Raw genomic sequence first — 26,471 nt, 5'->3', positions numbered from 1 at the left:
GCCCCTACTTGCCACAACTAGAGAAAGCCCTTGCACAGAAACGAAGACCCAACACAGCCATAAATAAATAAATAAATAAAATAAATAAAACCCAAAAGTTTAAAAAAAAATGTACAGTTCAGTGGCATTTAGTGCATTCACATTGTTGTACAACCATTGCCACTTCCTATTTCTGGAACTTTTTTATCATCCCAAACTGAAACTCTGTACCCATTAAAAAATAACTCCCTGTTATCTGCTCCCCGAAGCCCTGGTAACCACTATTCTACTTTCTGTCTCTATGACTTATTATTATATATATTTCATATAAATGAAATAATACAATATCTGTCCTTTAGTGTATGGAATATTTCACTTAGCATAATGTCTTCAAGGTTCACTCATGTTGTAGCATGTATCAGAATTTCATTCCATTTTAAGGCTGAATAATATTCCATCGTATGCATATACCACAATTTGTTTCTCCATTCATCTGTCAATGGACATTTGAGTTGTTTCTGCCTTCTGACTATTGTGAATAGTCTGCTAAGAGCTTTGTTGTGCAAATATCTGTTTGAGTGCTGCTTTTAATTCTTTGGGGTATATACCCAGAAGTGTAATTGCTGGATCATATGAAAATTCTTTGTTTAATTTTTTTGGGGAGCCATCATCCTGTTTTCTACAGCAGCTGCACCATTTTATATTCCCACCAGCAAGGCACAAAGTAATGATTTCTCAACATCCTCACCAACACTTGCTAATTTCTGGTTTTTGTTATTTATTAATTTTTAATTGAAGTGTAGTTGATTTAGGATATTTTAGTTTCAGGTGTACAACATAGTGATTCAATATTTTTGTAGACTATACTCCATTTAAATTTATTACAAAACAATGGCTATATTCCCTGTGCTGTACAATATTTATATCCTTGTTGCTTATCTCTTTTATAACATAGCAGTTCGTATCACTTAATCCCATACCTCTCTCTTGCTCCTCCCCTCTGCCCTCTCCCCATACTGGTAACCACCAGTTTGTTCTCTGTGAGTCTTTTTTGTTATATACATTTGTTTTACTTTTTAGATTCCACATATAAGTGATAACATAGGTTGTCCTTCTCGGTCTGACTTATTTCACCAAGTATAATACTGTCTAGGTCCATCACGTTGTTGCAAATGGCAGAATTTCATTCTTTTTTATGGCTGTGTAATATATATATATATATATATATATATATATATATATATATATATATATATATATCCCAAATATTCTTTGTCCATTTATCTGTTGATGGCCACTTAGGTTGTTTTCATATCTTGGCTATTGTATATAATGCTGCTATGAACATTGGGGTGCACGTATCTTTTCAGATTAGTGTTTTCATTTTCTTCAGATATAAAAAAAAAAAAAGAATTGCTGGATCATACAGTAGTTCTATTTTTAGTTTTTTAGGAAACTCCATACTGTTTTCCAAGGTGGACGCACCAATTTACATTCACACCGACAGTGTACAAGGGTTCCCTTTTCTCCAAATCTATGCTAACATTTGTTATTTGTAGACTTTTTGATGATAGCCATTCTGATAGGTGTGAGGTGATACCTAATTGTGGTTTTGAGTTGCATTTCTCTCATGATTAGTGACGTTGAGCATCTTTTCATGTGCCTGTTAGCCATCTGTATGTCTTCTTTGCAAAAATGTCTATTCTGTTTGTTTTTTTTTATTAATAGCCATCCTAATGGGTGTAAGATTGTTCTCATTGTGGTTTGGATTTGCATTTTCCTAATGATTAGTAATGTTGAGCATCTTTTCAAGTACTCATTGGCTATTTGTACATATTCTTTGGAGAAATGTCTATTCAAGTTCTTTGCCCAGTTTTTAATCAAATTGTTCATTTTGTTGTTGTTATAGGAATTCCTTGTATGTTCTGGACGTTATTCCCTTATCAGATATATTATTTGCAAATATTTTCTCCCATTCTTTGTGTTGCCTTTTCACTCTGTTCATGGTGTCCTTTGAGGCATGAAAGTTATTGATGAAGTTCAATTTATTTATTTTATCTTTTGTTTCCTGTGCTTTTGGTGTCATTTCTGAGAAGTTGTTGCCAAATCCAACATTATGAAGCTTCTCCCCTATGTTTTCTTCTGAGTTTTATAGTTTTAGTTCTTACATTTAAGTCTTTGATTTATTTTGAGTTAATTTTTGTATATGGTGTAAGATAAATGCCCAACTTCATTCTTTTGCATGTGGATATCAGTTTTCTCAGTACCATTTATTGAAAACACTGTCCTTTCCCCATTGAATGGTCTTGCACCCTTGTTGAAAATCATTTGACCATAAGGGTGAGTGTATATTTCTGGGTTGTCTCTTACATTCCATTGATCTATGTGTCTGTCTGTATGATAATAGCACACTGTTTTGATTATTATATTTTTGAAATAAATTTGATAGAGGAATTTGTGTCCTCCAAATTTGTTCTTCTTTTTCAAGATTGTTTTGGCTATTCTGCATCCCTTGAGATTCGATATAAATTTTAGGATATGTTTTTAAAATTTCTCCAACAACATAATTGAAATTTTGATAGAGATTACACTGAATCTGTAGATCACTTTGGGTAGTTTTGACAATTTAACAATACTAAATCTTCTAATCCATGAACACAGGATATCTTTCCATTTATTTATGTTCTCTTTAATTTCCTTCAACAATGTTTTGTAGTTTTCAGTTTGCAAGTCTTTTGCCTCCTTGGTTAAGGTTATTCCTAGAGTATTTTATTCTTCTTAGTGTAAATGTAATTGTAATTGTAATTTTTCATAAATTCCTTTTTGGATTATTTATTTTTAATGTATGGAAATATAATTTATTTTTGCAGGTTGATATTGTATCCAATTTTGCTGAATTAACTTATTAGTTCTAATAATTTTTTTGTGTGTGGAATCTTTAGGGTTTTCTACATGTCAGATCATATCATCTCTGAACAGAGATAGTTGAACTTCTTCCTTTCCAATTTGGATACTTATTATTTCTTTTGCTTGCCTAATTGCTCTGGCTAGAGCTTCCAAAACTATGTTGCACAGTAGTGGTGAAAATGGGCATCTTTCTCCTATTCCTGATCTTAGTGGAAAAGCTTTTGTTTTCACCATTGAGTATGATGTTAGTTGTGGGTTTTCATATATGGCATTTATTATGTTAAGGTGGTTTCCTTCTATTCCTAGTCTGTTGAGTGTTTTTATCATGAAAGGGTACTGAATTCTATCAAATGCTTTTTAAACATGAATTGATTGTGTGTTTTTTACCTTCATTCTGTTAATGTGGTATATTACATTGTTTAGTTTTTGAATGGTGAACCACACTTGTATTCCATGATTAAATTCCACTTTGTCATTGTGTATAATCCTTCTATATGCTTCTGAATTTGGTTTGCTAACATTTTTTAGGATATCTGTATCAATATAAGGGATATTGGCCAAGTATTCTTTTCTTGTAGTGTATATGTCTGGTTTTGGTATCAGAATAATATTGGTCTTACAAAATGAGTTAAGAAGTGTTCCCTCTTCTTCAATACTTTGAGAATATTTGAAAATAGACCATTTTCTTACAGCAGTTTTAGGTTCCCAGAAAAATTGACAGAAAATTAAAGAGTTCCCATATGACCCCTTCTCCAGCACACACACAGCCTCCCTCACTATCAAAATTCCACACCAGTGTGGCACATTGATGAACCCACATTGACACATCATTATCACCCAAAGTCCATAGCTTACATTAGGGTTCACTCTTGGTGTTGTACAGTCTGTGGGTTTAGGCAAATATATGCTGAGATATGTCCACAATTGTAATATCATACAGAAAAATTTCACTGCCCTAAAATTGTTCTATGCCCAACCTATTCATCCCTCCCTTCCCCCAACCACTGGCGATCACTGATCTTTTTACTGTCTCCATATTCATGCCATTGCCAGAATGTCATATAGTTGGAATCATACAATGTGTAGCCTTTTCTGATCGACTTCTTTAATTTAGTAATATGCATTTAAAGTTCATCCATGTCTTTTCAAGGCTTGATGGGTCATTTCTTTTTAGCAATGAATAATATTCCATTGTATAAATGTACCACAGTTTATCCATTCACCTACTGAAGGACATCTTGATTGCTTCCAAGTTTAGGCAATTATGGATAAAACTGCTATAAACATCCTTGTGCAGGTTTCTGTGTGGACATAAGTTTTCAACATATTTGGGTAAATCCTAAGGAGTGCAATTGCTAGATCATGAGGTAAGAGTATGTTTAGCTTTCTAAGAAACTGCCAAACTGTCTTCCAAAGTGGCCATACCATTTTGCACTTCCAGCAGCAATGAATGAAAGATTTTCTGTTTATTCATGATTCAATTGGTAGGCTGTGTGTTTCTAGGAATTTGTTCATTTCATCCAGGTTATTCAGTTTCTTGGTGTATAATTGTCCATTGTATTCTCCTATAATCCTTTTCATTTCTGTAAAATCAGTAGTAATGTCCCCACTTTCATTTCTGATGTTAGTATTTGTGTATTCTCTTTTTATTCAGTCAGTGTAGCTAAAGATTTGTCAATTTTGTTGATATTTTCTAAGAACCATTTTGGTTTCATTGGTTTTTTTCTTTTGTTTTTCTACTTTCTGTTTTTATTTATCTCCACTCTAAACCACACATATTATTTCCTTCCTTTTGCTAGCTTTGGGTTTAGTTTGTTCTTCTTTTCCTAGTTCCTTAAGCTGTAAAGTTAGGTTGTTAATTTGAGATCATCTCTTTCATGTAAGCATTGACAGTTATAAATTTCCACCTCAGCACTGCTTTGCTGTACCATAAGTTTTGGTTGTTGCATTTTCACTTATATTTGTCTCATGGTATTTTCTAAATTCCCTTGTGTTTTTTTCTTTGCCCCATTGGTTGTTGTTGTATGTTGTTGTATTGGAGTATGTTGTTTAATTTCCACACAGTTGTGAATTTTTCAGTTTTCCTTCTGTTATTGATTTCTAGTTTCATTCTATTGTGATTTAAAAAGATAATTTGTATGATTTCAATCTTTCAAAATTTATTAAGACTAGTTTTGTAACTATCATGGCCTATTCTGGACAATATTCCATGTGCAGTTGAGAACAATGTATATGTTGCTATTGTTTGTTGGAGTGTTCTGTATATGTCTGTTAAGGCCAGTTGGTTTATAGTGTTGTCCTCCTTCCACCCACTTTATGTTATTGATATCACCAATTACATTTTTATACATTGTGCAACTATTAAAATAGATTTTTTTGATGTATTTGTCTTTTAAATCCTGTACAAAATTAAAAGTGGATTTAGAAACCAAAAATTTTTAAATACTGATTTTTATATTTGTCCATATATTTACCTTACCAGAGATCTTTATAGTTTTATATAGCCACAAGTTATTGTTTAGTGTCCTTTCATTTCAACTTGAAGGACTCCCATTAGTCTTTCTTGTAGGGCAGGTCTAGTGCTAATGAACTTCCTCAGCTTCTGTTTATCTGGGAATGCCTTGATTTCACCCTCATTTTTGAAGGACAGTTTTGACAGATATAGAATTCTCATTTGATAGATTCTTTCTTTAAGTACTTTAAATATATTATCCTACCACATCTGGCCTCTAAAGTTTCAGCTGACAAATCAGCTGGTAATATTATTGAGGATCCCTTGTATGTGATAAGGTGATTTTCTCTTGCTACTTGCAAGATTCTCTCTGTCTTTTCCTATTGACAGTTTGATTTTAATGTTTGTTGGTGTGGGACTGTTTATGTTTGTCATAGCTGCGGTTTGTTGAGCCTCTTTTACTTGTACATTTACATATTATGTCAAAGCTGGGAAGTTTTTGGCCATTATTTTTTTCATGTAATCTTTCTGCCACTTTCTGGCTCTCTTATCCTTCTGGGACTCTCATGATGTGTATTTTGGTCCTCTTGATGGTATCCCATAAGACCCTTAGGCTCTGTTCACTTTTCTTCATTATTTTTTTCTTTCTGCTCCTCAGACTCAATACTTACAAATGTCCTATCTTTGAGTTCGCTGATTCTGTCTTCTGCCTGATCAAATCTACAATTGAACCATTCTAATGAATTTTTCAATTACATTATAATATTATTCAGCTCCAGAATTTGTTTCGTTCCTTTTAAAAATTTCTGTCTCTGCTGATATTCTCATTTTATTCATACTTCTTTTTCCTGATTGCCTTTAGTTCTTTGTCTGTTTTCCTTTGTATCTTGAGCATATATAAGACAGTTGCTTTAAAATCTTTGTCTAGTAAGTCCTATGTCAGGGCTTCTTTGGGTGGAGATGGTTCTATCAATTTTTTCTGTGCCTTTGAGTGGGCTATATTTTCCTGTTTCTTTGTATGCTTTGTCATTTTTGGTTGCAATATGAACATCTCAAATAACAACACCTCTACCAGTCTTTGCAGACTTGCTCTCTACAAGGGTAATCCTTTACCAATGAGCTGGACTTGCTCTGATCATAGGAATTAGCCTGAAGTGAAAGCTTAAGATCTTCTCAGGCCTTTTCTGCACATGCATGTTGTGTGGGCCTGTGTGTGAATATCTCAGTTCCCCTTTATACATGGCTACTTTTAAATGTCTTAATTTCCCAAAGAGTCTCACACCAGATTCTTCTTGGCACCTTAGATAGTCTATTGTATGCCTCCACCTATAATCTCTTGTCTCAGCTTTCTGTAGACCTATAGTCTCCTTGCACCTTTCACAGGCACTGTCGCCTTTCCTGCCTGTCTTCAAAGTTAGGAAAAACAAAGAGGAGTCCTTCAGGCAGCACTCAGACAAGTTAGAATATTGGAAATAAGGTCTATTCTACTTCCTCTGGTTTGAAGGACGGACTGGGAACTGGGCTGCCACCTCCTCCAAATCAAAACTGCTGCCACACTGGGCAGGTGGTAAGGAAAGGGTAAGTAATGACTCAAAACTTTCCCTACCATTTTTAATTAGGTCTTTTCCTGACTGGGTGTTCCTTAGTTGCTGTAGACCTTTGACTAGTCTCAGATCTCTTATAAAGTTATTTTATCAAGTCTCTAGTTATTTTTTATAATGTTTTTGTGGGTGAATGAGGGCCTGGAGCTTCTTAGCCTGCCATTTTGCTGACATCACTTCTCTTATTAGTTTTTAATGTATTTTCTTCTCTCCCCCTTTTATCTTCCATTTTCACATTGGAATAGCATTAACCCATTGAGCGCCAGAAAGAAGAAAGTACAAAATAACAGAGTATTAAGAAGGGTCTGCTATATAACACACTGAAATCAGGATACCTGTGTCCTAAATACCAGATTTATTTTTTTATAGGACCAAGCATAGTCATTTCCCTTGTGTTGGCCTCATCCATAACAGAAAAAGTTTGTATATCCCAATGGTTAGCAACATGGGCTTTGGTGTTAGATAAAGTTAGATGTGAGCTGGGCAAATTTAATTACTGATTTCATGATCTTTATAGCTAATATTGAGCCTCCAGAGATATGAGACCCATATGTAATATATAAGCATTATATGTACATACATGGAGGATATGATTAGAGTAAATGCACAAACATCATACATTATTTTTAAATCACTGAATGGTAGGTTTCTGGTTATTTATTTATTTATCTCTGGACTCGACAATATTTTCCACAATTTCTAAGTTAGTAATGGATCATTTTTCAGAGCAGAATTAAAGCTCATAGAAAGAATGCTTGTTTTGAAAATTTCAGACATAGATTTATAGAAAATAATGTAACAGACTTCTGTATATTCAAATTGAGAAATAAAATATCACATATGCAGTTGAAACTCACTTTGAATCTTCTCTGATTATATTAGTCTCCTTCTTCCCCAGAGGTAATTTTTATCAAGACTTTGGGTTTTTCATACTTAAGACTTTTCTTTATAGTTTATTACCTATGTATATATATATTAATTTTATTACGTATGTATATATCCCTAAGTGAAATATGGTATTGTTTTCTTGCATGGTTGTATCTATAGGTGCTGGCTACCTGATGGAAAGGAGGAAGGAAGAAACATAAGGAGAACAAATACACATTCACATCTCAACATTGTGACCTGCCATATATGCCTTCCTTGCCGTGTGTATTCTCTTGCAGAGCTACTAAAATGGACACAATCATTATTTTTAGCTTATGTGCAGTAGGGAGCACTAACACATTCTGCAGATACTATTTTCAACCCTTTTTTCCCTGATGTCTTCAAAGGCTTAGTTTCCCAAGTGCCATCTAGCTCAAAGTTCAGGCCTAATTTACTGGCTTTCATTCAGTTACTCATGTAGGCCTGTGTATCTAGAATCTAATCTGTAGCATCCTGGTGAAATTTAGTTTTTCTGTTTCCAGACTACTACCCATATCCCTTGATTGGCTTAAGGATGCATCCCATTTTGAACTTGATCTGATTTTGTATTACAAGTGCTGGGCATGTGTATATTTTCCTTTCCTTTTATTATTCTTAATTGCACAAGGAAGGTGATTCAGTGGTGTTTTAATATGCATGTGTTGATTGCTCCTGAATAAGCCTGTGACTAAACTTTAACCCTGAATCCCACTGTTTAAGGGTTTTCCCCCTCTGGATGCTGTGGAGCTGAGCTCTGGGTGATCCCATGCAGACTGTCACCCTTTTACTCCCTTGTGGCATTCATTGTTTAGATTATTGGGAGGTTAAGCTGATGAGCCTTCTTTTAATTCAAGGAGCTTTATTTGGGAGAGTACATAAAGAATGTTGTGAAACTACTTTTATCTAAAATCCAGGGAAGTGGAGATGTCATCTGACTGTCAAATCTAAGGTTTATCTGAGAGACATGCTTGCCCTTCCCCTAGGCAATTATATTTTCCCTGAAGCTACCAAAATGGGTCTGTCATGTGGATAGATTCATAAATTAGTTTTGTGGCCACCTCATTACCTAATTCCCTTGGTTTAGGAATGTTCTTTATCTGACACCGACCCACTGTGGAATGGCCGGGGATACCTATTTTTTCTCTTTATTCTTTTTGCTTCAGAACCCAAGTGCTTTTGTTGTAGATAAAAATGGGAAATGCAGGAAAGGTAAAAAAAAAATTAGAAACCCTTTAGAAGTCTACTACTTGTGAGTAGGCACATTAAATAGTTGAATATAATATTTTTCAGAAAACAAGACCTACCCATATGTTGTCTACAAGAAACTCACTTTAAATACAAATATTCATATAGATTAAAAGTAAATGGGTGGGGAATATGCTAACATCCTAACACTAACCAAAAGAAAGCAGAAGTAGCTATATTCATTTCAGACAGAGCAGACTTCAAATCAAGGTGAGTTATCAGGGATAAAGAAAGGCATTCTGTAATGATTAAAGAAGTCAGTTCTCCAAGACATAACAGTCTTTAACATTTATGTGCTTAACAGCAAAGTATAAAAATATGTGAGGCCAAAACTAGTAGAATTGCAAAGGGAAGTATAATAGATTGATCGCATGATCACATCAATGCATTTGACAGAAGCATTTGACAAAATGCGACACTCATTCATGATTGAAAAAAAAAAACCTCAGTAAACTAGGAATAGAGGAGAAATTCCTCACATTGATAATGAATATCTACAAAAAACCTACAGCTAACATCATATTAATGGTGAGAAACTTAAAGGTTTCCCACTAAAATCAGGTACAAAGCAAGGATGTTCACTTTCACAACTCCTTTTCAGTATCATACTGGAAGTTCTAGCTAATGCAAAAAGGTAAGAAAAGGAAATAGAAGGTATACAGTTTGGGAAGGAAGAAATATAATTGTCGTTGTTCACAAATGACATTATCATCTATGTAGAAAATCCAAAAGAATCAACAACAAAAATACCCCTCTAGAACAAATAAGCAGTTATGGCAAGGTTGCAGTATACAAGGTTAAAATACAAAAGTCAGCCACTTTCCTATATACCAGCAAAGAGCAAGTAGAATTTGAAATTGAAAATACAATGCATTTACATTATCACCTTCCAAAATGAAGTACTTATGTATAAATCTAACAAAATATGTACAAGATCTATATGAGGAAAACTACAAAACTCTGATGAATGAAATCAAAGAACTAAATAAATAGAGATATTCCATGTTCATGGACAGGAAGTCTCAGTATTGTTAAGATGTCAGTTCTTCCCAACTGGATCTGTAGGTTCAATGCAATAACCCCCTCCCCAAATCCCAGCCAGTTATTTTGTGGATATTGAAAAACTGATTCTAATGTTTATATGGAGAGATAAAAGACCCAGAATAGCCAACACGATACTGAAGGAGAAGAACAAAGTTGGAGGGCTGATGCTACCCAACTTCAAGGCTTATTATAAAGTTCACAACACTGTGGTATTGGCGAAAGAACAAATAGATCAATGGAACAATAAAGAGCCTGTAAATAGGCCCACATAAATATAGTCAACTGATCTTCAACAAAGGAGCAAAGGCAAAAGAATGGAGTAAAGATAGTTTTTACTACTAATGGTGCTGAAAGAACCAGACATGCACATGGGAAAAAATGAATCTAGACACAGACCTTACACCCTTCACAAAAATAACTCAAAATAGATCACAGACCTAAATTTAAAACATAAAACTATAAAATGGCTAGAAGATTTAGGAAAAAACCTAGTTACCCTTGTTTATGGCAATGTCATTTTAGATATAATACCAAAGGCACAATCTATGAAAGAAATAATTGATAAGCTGGAATTCATGAAAATTAGAAACTTTTGCTCTGCTAAGGACAGTGTCAAGAGAAAGAGAAGACAAGTCAAAGAATGGAAGAAAATATTTGCAAAAGACACATCTGATAAAGGACAGTCATTCCAAATATACAAAGAATTCTTAAAACTCAGCAATAAGAAAATGAACAAACTAATTTTCAAGTGGGACAAAAACCTTAACAGACAACTCATCAAAGAAGATATACAGATGGCAAATAAACGTAAGTAAAGATACTCCACATCATATATCATCAGATAAGTGCAAATTAACAATGAGATACCACTACACATTTATTAGAATGGCCAAACTTCAGAACACTGGCAACTGGAGTTGGATTTGGAGAGGAATTGGAGCAACAGGATCTCTCATCTATTGCTGATGGGAATGCAAAATGGTTACAGCACTTTGGAAGACAGTTTGGTGGTTTCTTACCAAACAAACATACTCTTACCACACAGTCCAGTAATCACACTCCTAGGTGTTTACCGAAAGGAGTTCAAAACTTATGTCCACACAAAAACCTGCACACAGATGTTTATAGCAGCTTTATTTGTAATTGCCAAAACTTGGAAGCAACTAAGATGTCCTTAATTAGGTGAATGGATAAATAAACTGTGGTACATTTATACAGTGGGATATTATTATTCAGCATTAAAAAGAAATTATCTATTAAGCCTTGAAAAGACATGGACAAACTTTAAGTGCATATTACTAAGTGAAAGAAGCCAATCAGAAGAAGACTATATCTTTTTTGAAGTAGTGTTTTCATATTTGGATAAATACCTAGAGGTGGGATAGCTGGATCATATGGTAGTTCTATTTGTAATTTATTGAGGCATCTCCATACTGTTTTCCATACTGATTTTACCAATTTACATTCCAACATACAACCTGTATATAGGTTCCCATTTCTCCACATCTTTGCCAACACTTGTTATTTCTTGCCTTTTTGATAATAGCCATTCTAATAGTGTTCATTGCAGCATTATTTACAATAGCCAAGATATGGAAATAACCTAAGTGCCCATCAATGGATGAATGGATAAAGAAGATGTTATACACGTACACACACCACACACACACACACACTCACACACACTCACTGGAATACTACACAGCCATAAAAAGATGAAATCTTGCCATTTATAACAATATGGATGGACCTTGAGGATATCATGCTAAGTGAAATAAGTCATATGAAATGAGACAAATACCATATGATTTCACCCATATGTGGAATAAAACAATGAAACAAAATAAATGAACAAGCCAAACAAAAGCAGAGAGGGGGAAGGTAAAATGTGTAAAGGGGATAAACTGTATGGTGACAGTTGGAAACTAAGTTTTTGGCAGTGAGTACCCTGTAGTGTACACAGCATTAGAAATATAATGTTGTACACATGAAACTTATATAATGTTATAAACCAATGTTACCTTAATAAAAAATAAGAAGGGACTTCCCTGGTGGCACAGTGGTTAAGAATCCGCCTGCCAATGCAGGGGACACAGTTTCGAGCCTTGGTCTGGGAAGATCCCACATGCTGTGGAGCAGATAGGCCCGTGCACCACAACTACTGAGCCTGTGCTCTGGAGCCCGTGAGCCACAACTACTGAGCCCATGTGCCACAACTACTGAAGTCCACATGCCTAGAGCCCATGCTCTGCCACAAGAGAAGCCACTGCAATGAGAAGCCTGCCCACTGCAACGTAGAGTAGCCCCCACTCGTCGCAACTAGAGAAAGCCCACGCACAGCAACGAAGACCCAACACAGCCAAAAATAAATACAAATAAATAAATAAATTTATTTTAAAAATAACTTAAGAAAAAGCTACATATTGTATGATTCCAACTATATGACATTCTGGAAACAGTAAAAATATCAGTGATTGCTAGGATTTTCAAGGAGAAAGGAAGAGGATGAATAAGCAGAGCACAGAGCATTTTTAGGGCAATGAAACTACTCTGTGTGGTATCATAATGATAGATACATGTCATTATACATTTGTCCAAACCTATAGAATGTACAACACCAAGAATGAACCCTAAGGTAAACTGTGGACTTTGTGTGATTATGATGTGTCCACGTAGTTTCATCAATTGTAACAAATGTACCACTCTGGTGGGGGATGTTGATAATCAGGGAGGCTATGCATGTATGGGGACGGGGGGGTGGTATATGGGAAATCTCTGTACCTCCCAGTCAATTTTGCTGTGATTGTACAACTGTCTAAAAAAATGTAGTCTTAATTTTTAAAAAAAGTTAATGTGAAGGAGCCATGTCATCTCAGATTTAACCTTTGAATTTGCCCATAATTCATTTCCCCTCTTACCCTCCTATTTCCAATATAGAGTTAATGAGATGCCTCCAATGGAACAGTATGGGATTTAACAATATATATTCAGTTATTAGTGAATGGTAAGATGGATACTTGTGTGTCAAAGAAATGGAAGTAATTTGTGGAATTTTGCCTCTCAGGGAGGCAGCGGATGGTTGAAATTGTGGTGTGACGTGGCTGGATGACGCATGAACTGAGGACCCCTGCACTGTTGAATGGGAGACAGGTCTAGAATTTTCCTATAAACGTATTAACATGCGGAGCAGTCCAGGAGCAGCAGTTAGGCAAACACCACAGCTTGCTTCCCTGGTGCCACCTCTCACTGAGCTCACCACGTGAGTCAAAGGCAAGTCTGTCTTCCCAGCATGGGGAACTGGATTAGGGTCTTCTCAGAGGCATGATGTTGGGCAGCTCTTAGGAGCTTCTGAGTCTCCCAAGAAACTAGAGATCCTTCTGTCTTTAAAACTTTGAACTCAAGGCATACCAGAGAGAGATTTGCTTCCTTCATAAAGATATCTATATTCTCATTAGGAGAAACACCTTTCCATAATGCCTGCCTTAGCCCTAAGTCTCAGCCAGCCCCTACTACTGAGTCTTGACTTTTAAAAAGCCTTTGAAGTCCCACCACATGCCATATACTCTGGGCAGTTTTCCTCATCCACCCCTCAGGACAGCTCTGTGACATAGGTATCGTGAGTCCCACGTCACAGATGCCCAAGCTCAGGCTGACAGAGCTTAGGTCACCTCGCCACATAAGTGGCAGGATGGGATGAGGTTCTATCCCTCGCCCTCCCTAGAGGACACAGAGCGGCCTCCCTTTTAGACAGTGGGCTTCCAGGGCTGGAGAAATGGTCAGTCACACTCCCTGCTATTGTGGCCCATGGGTACTCACTCACCAGCCCCTCAGGGTGAGGAAGATGACAGAGGAGATGAAATTCTGCCCCTTCTGCCAAGAGACCTGGGTGTCTGGGCCACATCCATTGGCTGATCCCTGAAGCGGGGAGTAGGGCTCAGACAGAAGCTCAGGTGTTGCCCTTGAGACAGGTGATCTGGAGGGAAGGAAAGTGATATGTAAGGAAGTGCTTTAAGAAATTGTACTTTATATTTTGTCTTCTTTAATCCTAACAGCTATTCAAGTTACCCATCATTTTGGCCAACATCATACCAGGGTACTGATTTTAGGGGAGTTTATGTAAATCAGGTAGACACCTTTGTTATCTCCAGGTCAGCAGCCAACTGTGGAAACACTTTAAAGATTTTTTCCATTTTCTCTTGATGCCTCCAGGACTCTGAATGCTCTAACCTCCCTGGAGGCTGGCGGTACATGCTCCTCACATTTTTTTTTCCTTTTTAAATAATACTTGCATTGTTTTTAAGTCTAATTATTGAAATTGAAAACTTTCTAAATTAAAAAAAAGAGTTATGTTAAAAGAGGGGAGAAAACATTTGTAAACTACGCCTCATAGTGGGTTAATATCCATGATTTGTGAAGCACACTCAGTAACAAATGATTGGCAACTAATTTCAACAAAGAACTCAAATAAATATATATATGAATAGCAAACATGTTAAAATATGCCTAAACCACTAGTGTGTTATTCAGGGTTCTACAGAGAAATGGAAACAGCAGGATATGTATTTATATATAAAAGGAGATTCATCACAAGGAATTGGCTTGTGCAGTTATGGAGGCTGAGAGGTCCCACAGTCTGTCCTTTGCAAGCTGGAGACCCAGGAAAGCTGGTGGTGTAGTTCAGTCCGAGTCCAAAGGCCTGAGAACCCTGGAAGCTGATGGTTTAAATCCCAGAGTGAGGGCCAGAGAAGATGAGATGAGATGTCAGGCAGTGCAGCAGGAAGCAGAAGGGGGGGAATTCCTCCTCCCTCTGCCTTTTGTTCAATTCAGGCTTTGAACAGATTGGATGAGTCCCACCCACAGCGGGGAGGACAGTCTACTGAGTCCACCAGTTCAAATACTAATCTCATCCAGAGACACCCTCAAACACAACCAGAATCATGTTTAATCTGGGCATCCCATAGCCAGTTGAGTTAACACATAAAATTAACCATCACAACTACAACTAGTGAGATGAAAATATAAACCCTAAGAAGAATATTAAGTGGAAAAGACAAGATGCAAAAGATGAATAATGTGATTCCTCTTTAGGAAAAGACACCTGTGTGTGTGCAGTTGTCTATGATCATGTACCCTCACCTACAGGGACACGTCTGGAGGGGAGGCACTGTTCTATGACAACAGATCCTTTTGGGTCAAGGGGCGGGAGTCAGGCCTGTAAGACAGGTGAGAAAATGTACTTTCACGTATTGTTTGGAATGTATTCAGGAAAAAAGCATTTTCATAAAAATTTGAAAACAAAGTACTGTGAACAGACTGACAAAGGTAATGTGAACATGTATTTATTACTTTGGAAAAGCATTCATTGTATTCAGTTTCCTGGGGAAATGAAGTAGATTTTAAAATGGAATTGACTGTGTGTGTGTCTGTGTCTGTGTGTGTGTGTTTCTAGGTCTCCTCTAGCTCTATAACCCCAAACACATGCTTACAAGTGCAGCTTTCTCATTAGTTCGGGCCAGGGCTGGACACCCTATCTCAGGTTTAGAGATCCCAGAAAATGATGGACACAGAGGGATTGCTCACAGTAAGCGCAAGTTTCCAGAAAATACTGGCTGCAATCACTAAGCCAAGATCACAACCTCCATCCCTTCGTTCCTCTTGCTGACCAGTCCCCTGGGCTGAGACTCTCAGAGCTTGCAATCCTGGGTCTGGCCACCAGATGGCATCCATCCCTTTTTTTTCCCTGTTTTAAGGGAAAAAAGTACCTTTTCCAAAAGTAACAAACGATATATGATTTGTTTACTATGATACCAATTCTTTTTGGAAAATTCATATCTATATTAAAACAGTTCCACCTGCTTTTGACCACAAATCTACATCGCGTTCATTGATGTATCTCTTCCGTCAGTGTAGGCTGAAGTATCTAGGCTGCAGAAGGTCCCTCCCAGAGAACACAGCATTTCACTCTCCATTACCGCACCCCTGTACAGGCTTCCCAGACCTTCCCCCACCCCCTGTCGGGCATCTCTTGTCCATGACCCTGGACACAGCTACCCAGACATCGCTCCTATGCCCCATCCTCTCTCAAGTCACCTCTGCCTGCGGTGCCTTCCACCCTCCTTCCACCCACTGCCAAGGAGCTATTGCCACCTGGTGTTTCATTGTGTGCAGTCCCTGGAATATATATCTTTACAGTCTTCTTTTACGATGAGTTTTTTTTTCAGACAATATTAGAATTATTCAGTGCATAGGTTCAAAGGCTGGCGTTTAAGGGAGAGTACTGTATTTTTTTGCTCCTTGAATAAATGTCTTTGTAGAGAAGTTTGACGATAGCGGTACGTTGGTGCCACCTCGTGACACAAGCCTGAACTGCAGCTTGAACTTCCCGGAACTGGAAGGTGGGAGGGAGGGGTGGCCAAAACTCACCGGACAGGTTTCTGAAAGTCTGGGTGGAAAGGGGGGCATTGCTAGTGTACAAGGATACTGAGAGGCACCAGACAGAAAATTCAGCCTCTTACCATGCTGAAGAGAAAGCTCTATGTGAGAACAAAAAGATTTTTATTTTTATCCTTTGAGACCTAAGGCCAAATAGCTAGAGACCTGTATAAGCAACAATGCATCCATGTCATTAATGATCTTTTTTTAACATCTTTATTGGAGTATAATTGCTTTACAATGTTGTGTTAGTATAACACAGTGAATCAGCTATACGTACACATATATCCCCATAGCCCCTCCCTCTTGCATCTCCCTCCCACACTCCCTATCCCACCCCTCTAGGTGGACATAAAGCACCGAGCTCATCTCCCTGTGCTATGTGGCTGCTTCCCACTAGCTATTTTACATTTGATAGTGTATATATCTCCATATCACTCTCTCACTTCGTCCCAGCTTACCCTTCCCCCTCCCCGTGTCCTCAAGTCCATTCTCTACATCTGCGTCTTTATTCCTTTCTTTTTTTAGATTCCATATATATGTGATACCATACGGTATTTGCTGTTCTCTTTCTGACTTACTTCACTCTGTATGACAGACTCCAGGTCCATCCACCTCACTACAAATAACTCAATTTGTTTCTTTTTATGGCTGAGTAATATTACATTGTATATATGTGCCACATCTTCTTAATCCATTCATCTGTCGATGGACACTTAGGTTGCTTCCATAATCTCTTCAAATATTTTCTCAATCCCTTTTCTTTTGTCTTCTTCTTCTGGGACCACTATAAGTTGAATGTTGGTGCGTTGAATTTTGTCCCAGAGGTCTCTGAGACTGTCCTCAATTCCTTTCATTCTTTTTTCTTTATTCTGCACTGCGGTAGTTATTTCCACTATTTTATCTTCCAGGTCACTTATCCATTCTTCTGCCTCAGTTATTTTGCTATTGAGTCCTTCTAGAGAAATTTTAATTTCATTTATTGTGTTGTTCCTCATTGTTTGTTTGCTCTTTAGTTCTTCTAGGTCCTTGCTAAATGTTTCTTGTATTTTCTCCATTCTGTTTCCAAGATTTTGGATCATGTTTACTATCATTATTCTGAATTGTTTTTCAGGTAGACTGCCTATTTCCTCTTTATTTGTTTAGTGTGGTGGGTTTTTACCTTGCTCCTTCATCTGCTGTGTGTTTTTCTGTCTTCTCATTTTGCTTATCTTACTGTGTTTGGGGTCTCCTTTTCGCAGGCTGCAAGTTCGTAGTTCCCGTTGTATTTGGTGTCTGTCCCCAGTGGCTAAGGTTGGTTCAGTGGGTTGTGTAGGCTTCCTGGTGGAGGGGACTAGTGCCTGTGTTCTGGTGGATGAGGCTGGATTTTGTCTTTCTGGTGGATGAGGCTGGATTTTGTCTTTCTGGTGGGCATGTCCACGTCTGGTAGTGTGTTTTGGGGTGTCTGTGGCCTTATTATGATTTTAGGCAGCCTCTCTGCTAATGGATGGGGCTCTGTTCCTGTTTTGCTAGTTGTTTGGCATAGAGTGTCCAGCACTGTAGCTTGCTGGTCGTTGAGTGAAGCTGGATCTTGGTGTTGAGATGGAGATCTCTGAGAGATTTTTGCCATTTGGTATTACGTGGAGCTGGGAGGTCTCTTGTGGTCCAGTGTCCTGAAGTTGGCTCTCCCACCTCAGAGGCACAGCCCTGATGCCTGGCTGGAGCACCAAGAGCCTTTCATCCACACGGCTCAGAATAAGAGGGAGAAAAAATAGAAAGAAAGAAAGAGGATAAAATAAAATAAAATAAAATAAAGTAAGATAAAATAAAATAAAGTTATTAAAATAACTTCCTAATGTGTGGAAACCTTTCCTCCTTCACAGCTCCCTCCCACTGGTGCAGGTCCCGTCCCTATTCCTTTGTCTCTGTTTTTTCTTTTTTCTTTTGCCCTACCCAGGTACATAGGGAGTTTCTTTCCTTTTGGGAGGTCTGAGATCTTCTGCCAGCGTTCAGTAGGTGTTCTACAGGAGCAGTTCCACGTGTAGATGTATTTCTGATGTATCTGTGGGGAGGAAGGTGATCTCCGCGTCTTACTCTTCTGCCATCTTCTCCTCTCCCTCGGCTTGACACATTTAAATGTACATTTTACTGCTCTCCACACTACCTGACTTATTTAACTGTGTTCAGTAGAATCTCTACACAGGATTTCCCCTGGGATGTGATGGACTGTTTCTGGATTTCAATTATGTTATCTGCACATGTTCCCTCATAGATAGTTAGCTCTATCACTTTGGATTATTTTTGCAGAGCTTCAATGGCTTATCAGGTGGGCCCATAATGCCCCTTTCTTTTGCCTCTTAATTCATCTCATTGCCAGCTTACTGACGGTAGGGATTAGTGAAAATGCAGGGGATGATTCCTGGGCTTCCCTGAGTCCTTTGACCTTGGAACAGAAGCATTTTAATACGTAGGGAGTGGATCTGACAAAATGTAACTGGAGGTGTTAGCACAGTTCGGAACATTTGGAAAGCTTGCATTATAATAGAGATTTTTAAAGGGAAGAATAAAGAGTATTGAGGCCAAAATACCTGAGTGTCCAAGGGGATTGTTAAGGGTTGAATTGTGTACCCCAAAATGATATGTTGAAATCCTAATGACAACATACCTCAGAATGTGAACTTGTTTGGAAATAGGGTCATTGTAGATGTAGTTAAATCAAGATGGAGCCATGCTGGAGTATGGTAGGCCCTAAGGTAAGGAAGCAATGTTAAGAAACTCTCCACCAGGTTTCACCTACAATAAATGCCTTTTTTTTATCACGTTTGGGAAGTTCACCTCTATTCCTAGTTTTTTGAGATTTTTTTTTACCATGTAAGGTTGTTGGTTGTTGTCAAATGCTTTTTCTGCATCTGTTGAGATGATCATGTGTTTCTTCTTTTATTCTATTAATAAAATGTATTATATCAATTAATTTTTAGATGTTAAGGAAATCTTGCCTTCCTGGGATATATTGCTGGATTCAATTTGCTAATATTTTATTAAGAAATTTAATGTCTATGTTCATGTGGGATATTAGTTTGTAGATTAATTTTCTTTCGCCACCTTGGTTCAGCTTTTATATCAAGATAATACTGCTATCATTTTCCAAAACAGTTTGTTAAGGATTTTTCTTTTTTCTTTAAATATTGGTGGAGTTCTCTGGTGAAGCCATCTAGGCCTGGACTTTCTTTTGTTGGAGTATTTGTAATTACTAATTAATTTTCACTACCTGTTGTTGGCCTATACAGATCTATTTCTTATTGAGCTAGTTTTAATAATTTGTGTCTTTTCTAGGAATTTGTCCATTTCACCTAGGTTATCAAATTTGTTGGCATAAAGTTGTTCATTGTATTCCTTTAAAATCGTTTTACTTTCTGTGGAGTTGGTAGTGATGTGCCCCTTTCATTACTTACTTTTGCCATTTTTGTCTTTTTTCCATGGCCAGTCTAGCTAATAGTTTGGCACTTTTGCATACATTTTCAAAATACAAACTTTTGATTTTATTGATTTTTTTCTATTGTTTTGCTAATGTCCATTTCATTGATTTCTGCTCTATTCTTTCTTGTGCTGCATTGGGCTTAGTTTGCTCTTCTTGTATATAGATTTTTAAGATGGAAGTTTAAGTTATTGGTTTGAGACTCTTCTTTTCTGATATAGGTGTTTGAAGGTATAAATTTATCTCGGAGCATTGCCTTAGTTGTATTCCAAAACTTTGATATGCTATGATTGAGCATTCATTTCAAAATATTTTCTAATTTCCTTTTTTGCCTTTACCCATGTGTTATTAAGAAGTGTGTTAATTTCTGAATGTTTTGGGATTTCACAAATTTGTTTCTCTCTTGATACTTAAATTAATTCTCTTGTGGTCAGAGAAAATATATGGCATGATTTTCATTATTTTAAAGTTATTGAGACTTGTCTTACTGCTTAGTATATTGTCGACCTTAGAGAATGTTCCATCTCCATTTGAAAAGATTGTGTATTCTGCCAATGTGGAGTGAAGCATTTTATATATACAGGCACATGCACACACACATGCACACCTGTAATACTTGTTGATAATTTTGTTCAAGTCTTCTATATCCTTGTTAATTTTCTATCTAGTTGCTCTACCAATTACGATAGAGTTTTGAAGTTTCCAACTATTCCTTCTTTCAATTGTCAGTTTTTGTTTCACGTATTTTGGGGCTCAGCTTTTAGTACACATACATTTATAATTGTTTTATGTTCCTGAGGTATCGGCCCTTTTATCGTTATGAAATATTCCCTAATATCCTAATGATATTTCTTATTTTAAAGTCTATTTTTTCTAATATTAATGAATTCATTCCAATACTCTTGTAGTTACTGTTTGCAAGACATATCTTTTAAGAATCTTTTACTTTCAAACCATTTGTGTCTTTGAATCTAAGGTGTGTCTCTTTAAGACAGCATATAGTTGAGTCTTGCTTTGTTATTGAGTTTGTCATTTGTTTCCTTTTGATTAATGTAATTATTGATGTGCTTAGATTTTCATTTCTCATTTTTGTATTTGTTTTCTATATGTCTCTTACCTTTTCTGTTCATCTATTCTTACTGGACTCCTTTCTTTAGGTTAAAATTATTTTTGGTATCCATTTTAATTCTTTTGTTGGTTTTATGTTTTTACAATAGTTTTTGAGATTTTTTTTGTTAGTGGTTGCTCTAGGGATTACAACATGCTTCTTAATTTATCATAATCTATTTCAGAGTAATACTAATTCAATTCCAAACTAATAAAAATAATTTGCTCAAATGAAAGTGCATTCCATCCCTCCCTCCTCTGTGCTATTGTTACCAAGTCCAAGTTCATACTACTCACTGCACAACAGGCCAAAAATTGTGAGACAAGGTGTTGAGACAAGGAATCGTGACTTTATTTGGAAAGCCAGCAGACCAAGAAGATGGCGGACTAATGGCCTAAAGAACCATATCAATTTGGGGTATAATTCATGCTTCTTTTATGCTAGTGAAGGGAGAAGCAGGAGGAGGTAAGGTCAGGCGGTGAGGAATAGCCTCAAGCAGCTGGGCACCAGTGGTGGTCTGAGGGAGGTTACGAAACTTCTTTGTTCTTGGTCAGTTGACTCTGATTGACATTAATCTGGTCTGATGTTCCTGCAGAACTAGAAAAGACAAATGTTAGTTTTTCTTGCTCATGTTTCCTTATCACCATGGGGGAGGTAGAGTTTCTTTGAAATGAGGCTATCATGTACACCCCAAGCTTTGGGCAAAATTCCTTTAGTGACTAATATGTCTATGTGCAGGGCTAAGCAGAGGATTATGACTCAGAGGTTAAAGCAGCAGAAGAGATAGATACATTATGGTGTCAGAGTCCTTCCCTGTTATACTATTATTGTCATATATGTTACATCTATATATGTTATAAATTCAACAATACAGAGTTATAATTATTGCTTTGTACCATCTTATGCCTTTTAAAGAATTTAAGAGAATAAATGAGAAAATACATTGATAAGTTCTCTTAAATTAGCCCATATATTTACCATTTCTGTTGCTATTCATTTCTTCCTGAGGATTCAAGCTACAGTCTGGTGTCATTTCCTTTCAGCCTATAGGACTTCCTGTAGCATTTCCTGTAATATAGGTATGCACAACAAATTCTCTCATCTTTTTCTGAAAATGTCTTTATTTAACCTTAGCTTTTAAAGGATAATTTTGCCAGATATAGAAATCTTGGTTGACAGGATTTTGTTCTACCACCATTGCCTCTGACACATTACTTCCAATAAGAAGTTGAGTACTAATCATATTGTTGATCCTCTGTATGTGCTGAGTTATTTTTCTTTTGCTGTTTTCAAAGTTTTCTCTGTCATTGGTTTTCAATAGTTTAACTATGATGTGTCTCATTGTAGATCTTTTAGTAATTATTCTACTTGGGGTTGGTTGAGCCTCTTGTTACTGTAATGTTTGTCATCAAAATTTGGGAAGTTTTCAGGCATTATTACTTCAAATATATTTCTTCCCCCCTCTCTCTCCTCCCCTACTGCAACTCCTGTTGCTTGTTAAACTTCATGATGTTCTTCAGTTCTCTGAAACTATTAATTTTTTATCATTCTTTTTCTCTATGTTCTTTGGAGTGGATAATTTCTCATGATGTCACCCCTTTTTGGTGTTTTGATTATTGGTTTTGCTATTTCAAATATGCTATTGAGCTTCTAGTGAAATTTCATTTCATTTATTATACTTTACAACTTCAAAGAACCAAATGGAAATTTGGTTATTTTATTTCTTTCTCTTTATTGGGGATCTCTATTTGTTGATTAATTGTTGCCACACTTTTGTATAATTATTTTTAAGTGCTTTCTTTAGCTCTTTGAACATATATTTAATTTAAAGTGTTTATCTGCTAAATCCAATATCTGGGGACCCTCAAAGACAGTTTCTTTTGGCTTTTTTTTCCATGAAAATGTGTCACAAATTCTTGTTTCTTTTCATGTCTTGTAATATTTTGTTGAAAACTGGAAATTTTCGATAATATATTTTCAACTCTAGTAGTTGTTATTTTCATTGTTTGTTTAGTAACAAGCCTGGGCTAAAACTGTCTCAGCTGTGATATTTGGCAACTGATGTCTTTGTTCAATTGTGTATTTGTACGTGTGTGTGTGTGTGTGTGCATACACACATTTGTTTCTATTTATAAGGTGAGCTATGTAGGAGTAGCCCCTGGTCTCTCTAGCTTAATGGTCAAACAAGATTGGATACAGTTTGTGCTCAAATAACTCAAGCCACTAAGGTTTCTGACCCCTGTCATTGTATCTATGTGTGAGTAGAGGAACACATTCAAAGTTCTGGCCATTTTCAAGTCTATTTGTCCCGGCTTTACTTTTTCTTTAAAGAATTGTCTACAGAGTATTATTCATTACACCCCAGAGTAAAAACTCCCAAATGCCTCCCATATACCTCCTTCCTATACAAGGAAGGCCAGAGGTACAGTGGGCTTCTGGGTTGGTTGAGTCAGCAGGTCAGTGATATAATCAAAGTCCCAGATTTTGTCCACTTCTTTGATCTGCTGTCTTAAGTGTTGACTCCACCTGCAGTCTGGAAACAAGAAAGAAGAGACGTTCCAGCGTCACCTCCAGACACCTGGGGGTGGCAGGTGAGAGGCGGCTGGGAATGTTGTGTTTCTTTAAGTGGATGCTGGTTACACAGTGTGTTCATTTTATGAAAATTCTTTAGGCTGTACACTTAAGATGTATGTACCTTTCTGTGTATATAATATACTCAGGAAAAAGTCCTATAAAGTGAAGCAATTTATGGAAAATATTAGCAAAGCAATACAACTGATGGTGTATGATTATGTGGTACTGGTGTATGATTATGTGGTACTGGTGTATGATTATGTGAAGGTGTTCAAGAATAACTGATACCTGGGAATCTGCCTTATACCATCAATAGTGTCATGCCTGTTTTTGGTGGATGGAATTGAATAAGCAGTAAACACCCATTGTTGATAATTCAGACTAAGAGAAGAGGCTTAGGAGAACAGACCCTTCATAAAGAGTACTATTTGCTTAGCTATTATTTCATTTAGCCTCAGATGGAAATAAATCTATTTGCACTTGTTGGGGTGGCCTCTTGACTTCCCCTCTCTTTGGAATAAGACTTGGGAAAGACAGACCCAGTCTCAGCAAATATTAGGAATATGCACTATTCTCTCATCTTCTATACCCAAGGCAGGCATTGCTAATTGATCCCAGCACTCTTGCCCATCGTTTCCAGATAAAATCTTGAATTCTTTGCAATACAGTGTCAAAGGCAGTTGCTGCCAACAATTGAAGCTGGCACTTGAATGACATTTACTTGACATTCTAGACCTAAACCTCCATCCCTGTCTTAATCTGGAAGGTGCCAAGATATGGACCCCACCTTTGCTAGGGGCACACCCAGAAGACTTGCTATGCCCAGAAGAGAGCACAGAAGAGAAGAGGGTGACAGCTTCTGTCTAAAACTAGAGCTCAACACTCCATGTCTTCTAGACACCATGTCTGTGATCTCAATCCCACCTGCCCTGATTACAGCTGCCTTCTCTGAACCCCAACTCTTCCTCCCCTCAGCAATATCAAAGTCTCAGGAGCATGGCCTTTACTTCTAGATGGAAGGGGCTTGCCAGGATCCACCTGCATAGCCCAAGAGTAACAGCACATAAAAGCATATCCCACAAAAACACCTTCTAATTTTTATGGCCCAAAGTACAGTTGACTCTTGAACAACACAGGTCCACCTATATGCAGTTGTTTTTCAATAAATACATTGGAAAATATTTAGGAGATTTGTGACAATTTGAAAACACTAGAAGATGAATTGTGTATCCTAGAAATATCAATAAATAAATTAAGAAAAAGTTTGGTATGTCATGAATGCATAAAATATATGTAGACACTATTTTATATTAACTACCATAAATATACACAAATCTATTATAAAAAGTTAAAATTATTAGAGAAATGTAAATCAAAACTACAATGAGATATCACCTCACACCAGTCAGAATGGCCATAATTAAAAACTCTACAAATAACAAATGCTGGAGAAGGTGTGGAGAAAAGGGAACCCTCCTACACTGTTGGTGGGAATGTAAATTGGTGCAGCCACTATGGAAAACAGTATGGATGTTCCTTAAAAAACTAAAAATAGAGCTGCGATATGATCCAGCAATCCCACTCCTGGGCATATATTCAGAGAAAACTCTAATTTGAAAAGATACATGCACCCCAATGTTCTTAGCAGCACTGTTTACAATAGCCAAGACAAGGAATGTCCATCGACAGAGGAATAGATAAAGAAGATGTGGTATGCATATATATATATATATACACAATGGAATATTACTCAGTCACACAAGGAATGAAATTCTGCCACTTGCAACAACATGGATGTACCTTGAAGGTATTATGCTTAGTGAAATAAGTCAGACAGAGAAAGACAAATACTCTGCTATCATTTACATATGGAATCTAAAAAATAAAACAAATGAATGAATATAACACAACAGTAACAGACTCACAGATACTGAGAACAAACTAGTGGTTACCAGTGGGGAGAAGAATGAGGGAAGTGGAAAGATAAGGGAAGGGAATTAAGAGGTAAAAACTACTAGGTATATAATAAATAAGATACAAGTTTGTAATGTACAGTACAGGGAATATAGCCAATATTTTATAGTAGCATTAAATGGAGTATAATCTATGAAAATATGGAATCACTATGTTGTACCCCTAAAACTAATATAATATTGTAAATCAACTGTATTTCAATAAAATTTTTTAAATAAAATGTCTATGCAGCTTATAAATAGACAAAAAATTACTAGAGTAAATTGCTTAAAAACACATGAGTTAAGAATAAGCATTCTGGCTTTACTTTTTGATGGGCCTTTTCACGTCTCCTCTGTCCCTTCACACAATCTCAGTATCGGACAGGAGTGTGTGACTAGCTTGGCCCTTCCTATTTTCTGCTTTGAATTCACATATATACAAACATGATAGCAATGTTGGTAGAATTCAGGTAGATTTTGTTTTCCTTTCCTGTATTTCATAGTTTTCCTACAAAATAATTCACATTATTCGTGCAGTTAGAAATAATGATAACTTGATGGAAATAAAAATACCCATTCACTGTGATAGAAAACTAACTCAATCCATAAAGAAGAAGACCTCTAAGTCCATAGACAAATTGAGGAACAGTATATTGACAGAGAAGTGCTTGTTTACTCATCTCATTGACTTCTACCAACAAAACTGTCCCAAGTGTGCAAATTAAAATATCATACAAACTTCTGCCTCTGGAGAGATGGAGTACAAGTACTGTTCTTTATTCCTCTCCCTAAATTCAACTAAAAATTAAGGACA

The 26,471-nt window shown here is 36.7% G+C and overlaps 1 protein-coding gene across 3 annotated transcripts in view; it reads left to right on the top strand.

Moving 5' to 3' along the window:
- ZMAT1 (zinc finger matrin-type 1) overlaps nt 1-26,471 on the top strand; it is a 148,500-nt gene that overhangs the window by 19,145 nt on the left and 102,884 nt on the right. For 2 of the 3 annotated variants that reach the window (XR_009698941.1, XR_009698940.1), the window contains one exon: nt 7,987-8,183. The exons of the other annotated variant lie outside the window; for it this stretch is intronic. The gene's annotated coding sequence lies outside the window, so the exon portion shown is untranslated. Of the gene's footprint in view, nt 1-7,986; nt 8,184-26,471 lie in introns of those variants that run through there. 3 annotated transcript variants of the gene reach the window in all.

This window comes from Eubalaena glacialis, chromosome X (assembly GCF_028564815.1).
Source record: "Eubalaena glacialis isolate mEubGla1 chromosome X, mEubGla1.1.hap2.+ XY, whole genome shotgun sequence".
Lineage (NCBI taxonomy): Eukaryota > Metazoa > Chordata > Mammalia > Artiodactyla > Balaenidae > Eubalaena > Eubalaena glacialis.
This window is presented reverse-complemented; position numbering and strand designations above follow the sequence as displayed.